Raw genomic sequence first — 11,121 nt, 5'->3', positions numbered from 1 at the left:
GGAAATGAACTATACAAACTTACAGTAGTGTATAATTTGAAAGTTTCTTCCTTTTTTTAAAAAAATAGGATAATACATCCCCTTCCTGAATAAAGATGTATATGTTAAGGCCTAGGGGATAAAACACTGTTGCTATGCAAAAAATTTAGTGAAGAAACCACATATTCATTTTTAGATATTCAATCTCAAAATTTGAGTCTACAAATTGAAACATTTACATCCAAAATTTGTATCTAAGACAAACTCTATTGCCTCTAAACATGCTCGCAATATATTGTAGAACAGATTCTTATTTCACACAGTGCAGTTCTCTCCTTTAACTACATTCCTATATGAGGTGCAACTTTGTTCCTCCACCATGGGTAGAAATATTTGACTTATGGGGCAAGCTGGTCTCCTTATATACAAACCAAGCATTTCCTCCCCAAAAAGTATTAAGTTCAGAAAACCAAATATCAGAGATACATTCAGAGATTCCATACTGGTCACAGAGTCAAAGTAGCAGTGTGTCAAACTTATTGCAAGCTTGAATGACCAATAAAATTTTCACCTGTGGTCAATCTTAATGTCTGTCAGAGCTTTAACCCAGGCAAAGTGGCCACCAACCATAAGAAAGCAGCAATGGTAATAAGAAGGAAGTCAATAAAGGGAATTTTTCTACTATCCCGATATAAGTTCAGATAACCAATATAAAGTATAAGTGCAGCAATGCAATATAGAAAGATCAAGACCACACATGTAACATAGAACTGAAAAGAAGAGAAATCTCCTATAAGATAAAATTTACTCCAAGTTTCATTACACAACTGTTTATCTTAAGTAGTAAGTGAAATTTGATTCAGCCTGAATGGATAGGCAAAGTGAGCTTCAACTGTCTCATTTTTAGCAAGACCTTGGCAGGAAGCTCGTTTTGCCCTTAAAACCTTCACAGGTGGCAGGGAAGAGAGTCAGACCCAGGCAGCCCAGCGGAGGAGACCAAGTCTCATTTCTTATTTTACAGTTCCCTGACATCCTTGATTCTCCCACATGTATATGTTTCCTATTTATTCAAAATTTTCTTGAGCACTTTGACTTTTATGCTTTATTCCATGTCTTGAATACACTTGTATATATTCTCCTTACCACACATTATGTGCCTTTTGTCATGATTTAGATTGGAGACACTCATCTCCAGATGGTGGATGACCAAGAAGGGGAGGAGAGTAGAGAATAGTTTGTGATTTACATCATTCAGATGAATACTGACATCATTGAAATCACAGACCTACTGAAATAGTATAATATGGAATGCCAAATCAGTGTGGACTAAATTTTTTATTTATAAAAGATAAACTAGGGATGGAAAGAGAATCAATAGAAGCAAAATTCATTTTCTTTTCTCCTTTGAAAAATCCAGTGCTGTCTAAGAAATGCTAGAAGTATTTTTTAAATATTCATAGCCTCTTTCTTGAATCAGTTTATCTAAAAATTGTGGTTTTAATTCCAGCACATTTTCACATTTGGACTTCTGCAGTAACAGATAAAGAATTTTCAAGGGCATCCAAGATGGACACAAAGAAAATTTCTCCATTGGGAATTGAAACTTTATATTTTAGTGAGGATTGTAGAGAAAGTTAGGTGATGAAATATACAGAAAAGGAGAAAAGGATGATCTAGTCCCCTAGATAATTCAATGTAACCCTTCAAACCAATAATTGTTTTTTCCTTTTGCCAAGATAGAAATTCTTCAGCTATATAAAAGAAAATCATTGACTGGTCAAAAAACTAATAAGTAATGCTTTTAATAAACACAAATGAAAGAAAAGTTAAACTTTCTCAATTCCCTCTCTCAAATTTTAAATTTGGTGAGACTTCCATGAGCCAGGGAAATGACCAGAGAAGTTCTATTTGATTATAGGGAGTCTTTTCATAGTACAGTTCTAGCTGAGAACTTACAGAATGTAGGAGATACTTATTTCAATTAATAACAAATATTTTCTTTTATTTTTTGGTGTGATTTTTTGCAAGGCAGTGGGGTTAAGTGACTTGCCTGAGGTCACATAGCTTAAGTGTCTGAGGCCAGATTTGAACTTAGGTTGTCCTGACTCCAGGGCTGGTGCTCTATCTACTGTGCCACCTAACTGCCCTAACAAATATTTTCTAAAGAAGAATTAAGTCATTTAGTGCCAAAAATGTTTAGATTTTTTTCCCTAGAGGTCTGACAGTCAAGTGAAAATGAAGTCAAAAGGCAAAAGATAGCAAGCTCCTTGAGGTCAGGATCTCAAATTATCTTTTTCTTTCTATCCCCCACACACAGAGCCTGGCACATTGTAGGTACTTGGTAAATCCTTGTTTACTTGTTGAAAAGCAAAAATAAAAAGCTCAAGCAAACGCACCAAACTGTTGGCCATGCAATGCTGGATATTTTCCATTAAGGATCTACCTACTGAAGGTATAACATGCTAGTCACTTAAGACATAATAGTCAGAGAATTTACTAGAGAGAAAGTTTAAAAAAAGATAATTACAAATAAATGAAATATATTGTCTTAGACCTCTAAATCCTCTCATCCTTTTAAAATGTCCTCATACTGGAATGAGAACAGTCCACAACTCCAATCGTAGCCTAGATTTTGATCATAGGACATCTGTGATAAAGTCCGTATAAAGTATTTAAATGATTTGAAATGCATGTGAACTCTACTAGTTTCCCTCTAAAACAGTTATGAATTCAAGAAAAATAAAGCCTTTTAACATCTATTCTGGAAATAAAATGCATAAAGACAAATGGATGGAGTGTATATTTCTGGGCAGTTCTCACAGTTCAGATTTGTTTCATTTGTTTCTTTATCTCTACCCAACAATTCTGGTTCAAGATAGGAGTTGGGTGCTTCCATCCTCTAATCACATGCTTCCACAGACAGCATCACTACAGGGACACATTTTCCGACTTTGTTTCCTCATCCATAAGAAGGGAACAATAATGCTTATCTTCCTCGCAGGGGTATTGTAAGACTTAATTAGCTAATGCTAGTGCTTTTCAGGTGGTGAGTGTTATTATGACTAAAACCAAATGATCTTCTGAATCTAACAGCAAATGGTCATTTCTTCATCTTCGGAAGATTTGTCAGAGAAACTAAACCATTCTCCTGGACTATTTATGTGTGCTAATTTCCTGCAACTTAATTGAATAGCTTTTTTCTTCTTTTAAAACAAAAATCAGCACAAATCAAGAGACAAGGGGTATCTCATCCACCAAGGATAAGAATAGTATTCTCAAGTCAAAAAGAGCTTCCTGTATACCTCTGTCAGATTCTTCAATCTTCTAAGGAGGCCATTCAAATAAATTTAGTAAAGACAGTAATATGTGAATCTGATTCTACCCTGACCCTGATCCACCTTTGAGAGCAACTCTAAAATCTTAAACAGTAAAATTTAAACTAAAAGGTACCTCTGCTGCTGCCAAATAGATGGATAGCCTATGCCTGAACTCAATTTACAAAACGGGGACATCACTGAATGTTAGCCACTTTAATGAATTCAAGTTTATTTTCAGAATATACATCTAACCTCAACACTCAGCCAAGCAAAATCCAGACTACAAACTGCTGACAAAGACAATGGCAAAGGGAAAAAAATGTATGTGTGTGTGAATTAACCCACTGTGATAACCTATTCAAAAACAAACAAAGAAAAACAAACCTTTTTATCCATCTTCAAAACTGCCCTCATGGGAATGTCTCTGCTGTTCCCCAAAAATGTCTAGATTATATTGGACCTATTCATGCACAGTATATTGTAGAAAACTGTCAGTAGTTCTGATATAGTCACCCCAAGGTCTGATCCTATTATATTGAATTGAAAAAATACAAGGATGCATACAAGACCAGTTCTACCCAAGAAACATCAAGAAATACATAAAGTACCTTAGGTGCTTGGCCTTAAGTGTTGCTAGAACAGTAACAAGCTACAAACAATCTATGAATCCAGAGATGGCAGTAAATAGGATTGCTTTCAGTTTATGAGCTGGTAAGCCTGTTTCGTAGAGTAGTTCATGGTGACTGACAGTTAAAACATTGGGTCATTCCCTAGTTCTTGTGCTACATGCCAAGTGACACAAGGCCATGAAGAATGATGGTACTGAGAGAAAAACCTTACAACAAATGCTCATCTTGTGTAGCCACCTATTGGGGAGATGAGCAAAAGGTGGAGAAATAGTTCAAAGTAGTAAATATCTCCAAAAAGAACACCTCAGACTACTGCAACCCAGGTAAATAACAGTACATAAAAAAACAATTTCCAGTGACAACCCAACATTGTCAAAAACACAGTATTATCTATTGCTGAGGGGGAAAATGAGACCATCTTTTCTGTTTTCACCGCAACTCAAGTTTCATCTTTTCTCTGTGTTGGTTGAATAGATGACTTGCGATAGCTCAGATGATTTGAAAGTGGTGCTTATAGATGCACAGGGATAAATTCAATCTCCATATTGGTCTGTTAGTAAAGAAAATTCCTTTGCTCCAAGCTGAGAAACTGATAGCTGCCCTCCAGCACCCCAATATTGCCTGCCCTTGTTACAAATGTGTGCATAGAGGAATAATTCAACTCCAAAGACAAATACTACTTTTATTCTCAACTAATCATAGAAAATATCCTTGCTGCAAAAAACATGTGTGCATGTGTGTGTATGTGTATGTGTGCATGTGTGTGTATGCACATAGTGTAGTGTAGTACAAACCATACAATGAGTAACACAGGGAAGAACTCAAAGCCACTGTCCTACATCTTTATACAACACAAGAAAGATAATACTACACAGATTACTTTTAAGAAAAAAAAAGGTCAAGACTTGTTTATCTTTCATTTATACAGAAAGATTAGTAAGGACAAAAATCAATAAATGTACTTGACTGGATAGGTCTGGAACATGGCTATTATAAGACAGAACAAGTAGTAATGGTGACAAAAGAAAAGTTGAAGTGAACCATTCATAGTATTCTGATTAAAAAAGAAAATTTTAATATCTTTATTTCCCAATATTTCTAAAGATCTATGAAATCATTGGAGTGGTTATTCACAAAGTTGATCACAACTCCTCTATGAATCGGGAGGATCATTTTGGTTGTCAATCTTCTTATGTGAACTTAACTATCTTAATCCCTGAAGAAGAAATACTTATGCTGTCACAAAGTCTTTACACAGTTTAAGGATTGGGAGAAACTATAGGTCTTAGACTTTGCTGACATTTCCTAAGGAAACCCAGAGTGCCATGATAATGGATGAATAAGAAATTAGTAGAAAATGAGCCATTACTTTCCTTCCATTCATTGCAAGAGAATTTATTTTCTAAAGTAGATCTATCACTCATTTTAGTGGAGGTGATAAAATAGCTATGATCAAGAAAGTGTTTACATTCATATTACCTGAATGTTTTAAATTATGACAGCTAGAGATCTAGCTTCAGCATATAGAATAAAATATGCAGGAAATTATAAAAAATAATTTTTCTCTCAAGTTGATTAATATAGAAATTCTGTTTCCTCCCAAAATCGTTCTTTCGTTTGGGGTTATAGAATCATAGCTTTAGAGCTGGTATCCTAGAGGTCATAAAATCCATTTCATTCATGTTACAAATAAGGAAACTAAAGCTTCAGTGTTGTTAAATGACTTGCCTAAGGTCCCACGCATGATTTGCACCCAGATCCTCTGACTTCAAAGTTCATATTCTTTCCAATGAATAAAATATATAAAAGATCATTGAGAAAGATTGAAAAATTCAAACTAGGTCACCTAAACTATTCATCTTCCTCAATTTTCTCCATTTTCTCCCTCTATTAAAGAATATAATATTCAATTAAAATGTGGGGGGAACACCTTAAGTCAATTTGACATTTACATATATTTTAGAGTTTCTTAAATAGCATCAATCATCTTCCTCCAGAGGAGGAGAGAGGGAAGAAGGAAGAGAGAACAGGAAAGAAGGACATTTTCACTTTGGTAGCAAAGAAATTTCAGCAGCCTGAAATCTCAGAAAACAAGTTTAACTAAATTACAGAGGGCTTGAAGGCGTGAGAGGTGAAACAGTATATTCGACTAAATCCAGGATGACAAGAAAAGAATCATGAGGAGAGATGAGATGAGAAGAATCATTTTTCTGCTGGCTGGAGTGCTGTGTGGGGGCTTCAGTGTTCATTTTCAAAAGAGCATTTGGAGCATTACTTTCCCTCAAATACATATCCCCAGTCTGAACTGACTTTTTTGTGCAGGTCCTTGAACCGGATTTCAGTGTGTACATCCCCCATATCTGTTTCCCCTTTCCCACGGGCCATCTTTGGCAAGCTATCCTCCTGTGCCAGGTCCCCTCTGGAACTACTTGCAAGAGTTCTGCCCCAGAATTCAGTACTAAATGAAATAATGTCTCCCAAAGGGACACAAAAGATGAGCTATAAATGATTATGAAGTGAATCTCAAACCAAATCTGTACAGTGGTCTGGGGAATAGCTTTCCTCAGAAATCGAATGATATATGATGGATGCCAGTTGCCTTGAGGCTAACAAACGTGAATTTCGTGTTTTCCCCAAGTGAAAAGTAGGTTTCAGCTGGGGGGAGTTACTATTCTGCTTTTGATGTCTTCATTTGAGATGTGGCCCTGTGCTCAATCTCTCTAAGTCGGCCTCAGTTCACAAAGTCACAATATCGTACATTTATTGAATGCCTCTGTTTTGAGGGATGATGAGGGTGACAACATCACTGTACAAGTAGAGGAGATGCAGGGCCTTGTCTTAAGTCTGCTGCTGCTAATAGCTGATGGTTTAAAGTTTGTAAAGTGCCTCAATCTCATTATCGAACCCCAGCCACATCACAACCCTATAATATTGATAACAGAGGTATTATTTTACAGATGAAGGGGTACATTTTACAGATGAGAAAATATAAGGGTCAGAGAGGTTGAGTCATTTGCTCATGATCACACAGCTAATAAGTAACTAAGATAAAATTTAAATTAGGTCTTTTTGAATCGAAGTCTAGATCTCTTCCCATTATGCTATTCCATAGGACATTGAACAGGGAACTCTAACTCCCTAGGCTTCATTTTCCTTACCTATTAAATGAGGGAATTGAACCCACTAAAGTTTGGTTTATGTTTTTTTTATTATAAAAATATAATTCAGCAAAACTACACTATTAGCTGCATTCCTTTGTACACAAAGAGCACATGTCCTGTGTGCCTGTCATTATTATTTGCTAGGGCCTTTTGCTATGTGCAGCTGTGTCTCTTCACCCCAGGGACTCGATCAAGGTTCAATGGTCTAGGTTCAATTCTACCTTAAGAACTCAGACATTACTGATTCAAATCAATTAAATTCAATTGAACAACTGAATTTAGTATCTACCCTGAGCACAGCCCTGTAGTAGGAGCTAGGTCAGACACAAAATTTAGAGAAAAGGTTGACATGGGCCTTACAGATAAATGAATGAATGAATGAATGAATGAAGATGCTCCAATTAATGTTTACTGTATGTAAAGCATTATGAGAGATAAGACAAGTACACAGCTCACACATATAATACAAAATAATCAATACAATGTATCAAGTATATAAACACCTTTTGTGTGAGCTCCAAGAGGAAAATCATCACTAACAAAAAGAGACCAAGGAATGCTTTGTGGAAGAGGTGGGGTTTGAGTTTGTTTTTAAAGGAGAAGGAAGAATTTTTAATTTTTTTTTATATTACAGGCATGGAGAACACTGTGATAAAAATTATGGAAGTGGAAGCTTATTTGTTGTATTCTGGGGATACCAAACTGGAGACTGAAATAATGAGATAAGGAGGAGGGTTCCCATTTGAGAATAACCTCAACTGCTACAATAGGCAACAGGGAGTCTCTCAAGATTTTGAGCAGAGGAGGGACACACCTATATCTATGCATAAAGAAGTCTGCCAAACGTATGAAAAATGGATTGTAGTAGAAGAATGGTAGGAAGATTCCTTCAGAGGTTATTGCAATAACCAAGACAGGTTGGTAATAAAGACAGGAGAGTGGTGGTAATAGGTATAGAGAGGAAGAAACAAATATTAAAGGTGTTACAGGGATGGGAAAAAAAGCTTGGTAGATAAAGTTAGATGATGGGGGAAAGAAAGTTTAAAGACAATTTCAAAAATTATTCTAAATGAGGCATTGCAGACAAATATTGGGGTAGAAGGGGGAAATGGTTTGTGAAAATTGACAATCAAAATATTTTGGATAAAGTATATTTGAGACATGAGTGGAATATCCACGTGGAGAAGTCATGTATTACAGTTAGAGATGTAGGTATGAAAATTCATATATTGAAGTCATGAGAATTAATGAACTTGCCAAGGGAGAGAGTATAAAGAGAGCAAGTCAAGAAGCATTAATGAAACATTTACCTTGTGATAGGCAATGAACCAAAAACGAGACTAAAAATGCTGCCTACATTCCCAAAAAATTCAATTCTTTTTAAAGTTCATTATTAACTTTTTTTAACATTCTTTTCTTTTTAAATTTTGAGTTCCAAATTCTCTTCTTCCCTCCCACTCACTGAGAAGGCAAGCAGTGTATCAATTACAACACGTAAAATCTTGTAAAATGTATTTCCATATTAGTCATATTTTTAAAAGAAAAATAAAGAAGTTATTTGTACTTAGACTTCATCAGTTCTCTTCTGTAGGTGTAATAGCATTTTTTCATCATGAGTCCTTCAGATTATCTTGGATCACTTTATTGATCAGAGTAACCTAGTCTTTCACAATTGATCATCATTGCAACATTGCTATTAGTGTGCACCAATGATCAAGGCAATCACCTTCTAATTGGGAGACATCTATGTAAACAACTCTGTACATAAAAGATATATAAACAGAATAAACTGGAGCTAGTCTCAGAGGGAAAGCACTAGCATGTAGAGGGGAGGTGGGGACAGTACTAAGAAAGACTTCTAAGAGAAGAGGATACTGGAGTTGTCTTTAAGGAAGCTCGGGAAGCCAGGAGGAAAAAGGGGAGTATGGAGAACAATCAAGGCATGTAGGGACAGTCATGGCAAAGGTACAGTAAGGAGAATGAAGACTCATATGAAGAGTAGCAAGTCAGATTGTTGCTGTATTGTAGAGTTCAATGAAAGGAGTGAAGAATACTGAAAAGAAGACAGAAAAGAATGAAGAATAGTACTTTGAAGAAGACTAGCTTATAGATTTTCATGTGAAAAGGGCTATAGAGGTCATCTAGTCCACCCCTCCCACTCCCAATGTTCTAGAAAAAGAAACCGGCATCAAAAGGGGAAAAGTCATTTGCCCTCAAATGTCACAAATATTTACCAGAGCCCATAGCTCTTTCCATATATACTATGTAGTCTTCTTACCTTGAAAAGTTGAAAGAAGGATGTAAGGCTGTCACATACTATTAAATGTTTTTTGAATGCAATGTAATACAAAGAGAGAAAGAAGACAAAGGCAGTTCCAGAAAAGTATGATGTCTCAGAAACCAAAGAAAAGAAAATACAAAAAGTGCAGCTGCTCAAGAGTCAGGTGTTACAGAAGATAAGAGAAACTGAACAATGAACGAACAACATTGCAGTTAGGTAATAAATAAGAACTTTTGAGAGCAAATGAGAAAAGTCTAAGGAAAAATTAATAAGAAAGTAGGTTATTTTTTTCCTATTATCATTGACTTCCTCCTTCCCTCAAGGAGTTTGAACATGAAGAAGAGAAGAAAATAGGACATACCAGGAGGGAGAAGAATTAGTGATTAGTAAATGTTTAACAACTAGCTTTCCAAAAATTGCAGTATAATTTTAAATTCAATATAATTTAACATTTTCTCCAATTTGTCTAGACCATTGATAAAAAAAAAAAGCTAAACCCTGATTTGTAGCACTTCTCAATTTCTGAGGTGTAAATATTCAATGAAAATTTGAAAATTGTCTCATTAAAATATGTCATTATTAGGATTGGGGAGTAAGAAGAAGTTCAAAGATAATGCAGTACTGTGGAAAGAAATATCATTCTGGAGTCTAGGACTTCATTTCAAACCTTGGCTCTGGTAAACCCATACATAAGGAACAGGATAAGAGAGAATGTTTCACCAAAGAAGACTGTGACATGGTCCCTAAAATAGGAGAAAATTAAGAAGAGAGCAAGTTCATGGAAATTTAAGAAAAGAACATCTAGGAATAGGCAGTGATTAAAAGTGTCCAGGCTAAATTGAGATGAAAAAGAAAGAGGCTTAAGAAAAAACTGTTGAATTTAGAAATTAAGTATACTTAATTAAGAACACAGCTTCTTTTGGCCCCAATTTCCTTATATGAAAAATGAAAGGAATAGATTAAATGAAGTCTATGCAAATAAATGGAATACCATTCATGAAGTCTTCATGAAGAAGGATCTATGGAAAGTTCTTTTTTTACTTTATTTTCAATCATCTAAATTTCAGCTTATTTCCCTCCCACTAAGTCACAACCCCAATTAAGAATAAAAGAAAAAAAAAACCCAAACCCCTCTTACATATCATGTATACTCTAGCAAAATGAATTTCTTTTTTTATTAGGTTTTTTTTGCAAGGCAAAGGGGTTAAGTGACTTGCCCAAGGTCACACAGCTAGGTAATTATTACGTGTCTGAGGCTGGATTCAAACTCAGGTACTCCTGACTCCAGAACCAATGCTGTATCCACTGCACCACCTAGCTACCCAAAACAATTGGGGTATTGAATACTAAAACTATGTCTCATTCTTCACTCTAAGTCCTTTTATTCTCTCTTAGAAGGAGGGTAGTGTGTTTCATCATTATTCATATGGAAGCATGATTGGTCATCACATTGATCAGAATTCCTAATTCTTTCAAAGTTTTTTCCTTTACAATGTTGCTGTCATTTGTAAAAATTGTTCTTGTTCTGTTCACTTCACTGAATCAGTTCGAAGAAGGCTTACTCAGGTTTTTTCTGAAACTACCTCTATCATTTCTTATAATACAATAGTATTCGATTACACACCCATACAGACATGTATATATGTACATCAGTTTGTTCAGTATTTCCCCAATTTAGTAATATCTCCTCAGATTCCCATTCTTTGCCACCTCAAAAAGACATTAAATAATTTCTGTGGTCTTTATTTTGCTTA

At 35.4% G+C, this 11,121-nt stretch overlaps 1 pseudogene; it reads right to left on the bottom strand.

Annotated features, from left to right (window-relative positions):
* Nucleotides 1–320: 320 nt before the first annotated feature.
* Nucleotides 321–1,011, bottom strand: LOC141506274 (synaptophysin-like protein 1 pseudogene; annotated as a pseudogene).
* Between the last annotated feature and the right edge of the window lie 10,110 nt (nt 1,012–11,121).

The sequence above is a fragment of the Macrotis lagotis genome, chromosome 1 (genome assembly GCF_037893015.1).
Source record: "Macrotis lagotis isolate mMagLag1 chromosome 1, bilby.v1.9.chrom.fasta, whole genome shotgun sequence".
NCBI lineage: Eukaryota > Metazoa > Chordata > Mammalia > Peramelemorphia > Peramelidae > Macrotis > Macrotis lagotis.
Note: the sequence above shows the minus strand (reverse complement) of the source record. Positions and strands in the feature narration are given on the sequence as shown.